Here is a 2,819-nt window from a genome sequence, read left to right on the forward strand (position 1 = left end):
GCACTTCCAGTCTAGGGAACATACCTTGGGAAAACAGTATATCAATAAGACAGAGCCACCCCAGAATTTAGGGCTACACTGCTTACAAGAACCTCAACTTCGGTACACCTGAATTATCCCAGGAAATAGAAAAATGGTTCAAAAAATTGTGGTAATAATGTACGATGGAATATCCCTCAGCCATGAAATCAATGTCATAAGACAAGTAGCAGCAAAATGAGTGGATTCAGGTTCGATGATTCTAAGTGAAATAAGTCACACAAAAAAAGAAACTTATCATAATATAACAGAAATGAAGATGATGTAAACACGGCTACACTTAAACTGAGTTAGGAAAGAGAACAGTGTCTCACATTTAGAAAACACTCTTATGCCTGCTTAAGGGGGAAGGAGAGGTGCGGTGATGCATAAAACCAGCGTTTGATATAAGCACATGTAGCCTTCCAAAAACCAACCATGGAATAGACAAGACCTACACCTTCCTCAGTGGAAGGGACTGAAAACCCCATATTTCCCGCAGAGGAATATATCTGACTAGTAAGGACCTTAAAACCTATGTATTTATATGTCTGCGTAAAGGAATCAAGTGTGTATAGACTGGCATAAACATGGCAGCGAGAATCAGCTCAAACCCAGTATAAAAAGGAATTTCAAAAAGCAAACTAAAAGGAGGGAAATTCTTTACAAATCCTTCAGGGTCTCTGATGAAACCTGGAATGACATTGTCCACAATGACAGCTGGATTTGGCATAATGCTGGACACTTGGGACTGAGAGGATTGGTGAGATTGGGTGAGCAAATGTAGACGCTTTAAAGCAATAATGCATGGCACACATTCCATGGGTCTCAACTCTACAGGTTAAAGGGAATATTAGTATAGCGATAACATGTACGCGAATCCTAGAGAATGGTCACAATATGAATACAAAACGTTTCTAAAACTCAACGAATAGTCCCTCTTCTGGTGCTCCGGTTTGACAATCCAACTGCTTTACTGTCAATCTCCCAACTTGGAGAGACAGCCCCTTTAACCTCCTGGTTAGCACAGGTTGCCAATTTGTCACAGGATGAAAGGGAAGAGGGAGAACCAATGAGAGAGTAGCTGTTAGGCATTAGAAAGGGCACATGTCACTCTAATGTCCCCGTAGGAAGAAGAATTAACCAAAGTCTCAGCCACCAACCGGAAATCAGAATAGCTCCTGAACCAAAATTTTGGACTTCCGTTCAGCTCACAAAATAAGGAGTTGAAACATGGAGCTCAGGGGCAAAGCAATTCACAAATGGGCAGAGTAATAAAGACAACTATCGTCCAAAATTCTGTTGAGGGAAGGAAACGAGGTGGACTTGAATGCGAGGCAGAATAGCAGAAAACAGATTTCAAGAGGTACTTTGGAATCGCCTGTAAAGCACAGGAACAGGGGCACAACTTCGACGATGATGCACTTGACCAAAAAGGGCGTATGCGTTTTCTCCTGCATATTTTCAGGAGAAAACCCATACGCCCTTTTTGGCCAAGCAAGCAAGTGGGCAACGCAAATCTGCACTACAAGGAAGTGTCAATTCACCCCCGTCAAAAGGGACATCCACAAAATGTGTAAAAATCAGAAAGGCAAGACAGGCCCTGGAGAACAGGGAGCCTTGTTATGCTGACGGGCGGGATTTATATTGCCAACTGCCTCTCTGGAGGAGTGCACTGTGTTCCTAAAAGAATTAAACAACAGAGCTACAGAGCCAAGGGCACTTCCAGTCTAGGGAATATACTTTGGGAAAATTGAAAATCAATAAGACAGAGCCACCCCAAATTTTCGGGCTGAACTGCTAACAAGAACCTCAACTTCTGTACAACTTAAATATCACAGGAACTATAAAAATGGTTCAAAAAATTGTGGTACTTACATACGATTGAATATCCCTCAGCCGTGAACACAATGTCATAAGACCAGTAGCAGTAAAATGCGTGGATTCAGGTACGATGATTCTAAGTGAAATAAGACACACAGAAAAAGAAACTGATCATAAGATATCCCTTTAGAAGATCCTGTAAACATGGCTACACATGAACTGAGTTAGGAAAGAGAACAGAGCCTCACATTTAGAAAACACTCTTATGCCTGCTTAAGGGGGAAGGAGAGGTGGCGTGACACATAAAACCAGTGTTGGATATAAGCAAAGTACCGTTCCAAAAACCAACCATGGAATAGACAAGACCTACACCTTCCTCAGTGAAAGGGACTCAAAACCCCATATTTCCCACAGAGGATTATATCTGACTAGTAATAATCTTAAAACCTATGTATTGATATGTCTCCCTAAGGGAATCAAGTGTGTCCAGACCGGCATAAACGTGGCAGCGAGAATCAGCTTATACCACTATAAAAATGAATTTCAAAAACAAAACAAAAGACAGGGAAATTCTTTACAATTCCTTCAGGGTCTCTGATGAAACCTGGAATGACCCTATCTAAAATGACACCGGGATGTGGCATAAGGCTGGACACATGGGACTGAGAGGATTGGTGTGAACGGGTGAGCAAATGCAGACCCATTAAACCAATAACGCATGGCACCCATTCCATGGGTCCCAAATCACCAGGTTGAAGGGAATAACACTACAGCTATAATATGTACGGGAAACTTAGAGAATGGACACACTCTGAATACGAAAGGTTTCTAAAACTCAACGAATATTCCCTCTCCTGGTGCTCCGGTTTGCCTTTCCAACTGGTTTATAATCAATCACCCAAACTGGAGAGACAGCACCTTTAAAATCCTGTTTCACACAGGTTTCCAATATGGCAGAGGATGAAAGGGAAGAGGGA

Source organism: Mesoplodon bidens (genome assembly GCF_964165515.1).
Source record: "Mesoplodon bidens genome assembly, contig: HAP1_SCAFFOLD_53, whole genome shotgun sequence".
NCBI lineage: Eukaryota > Metazoa > Chordata > Mammalia > Artiodactyla > Ziphiidae > Mesoplodon > Mesoplodon bidens.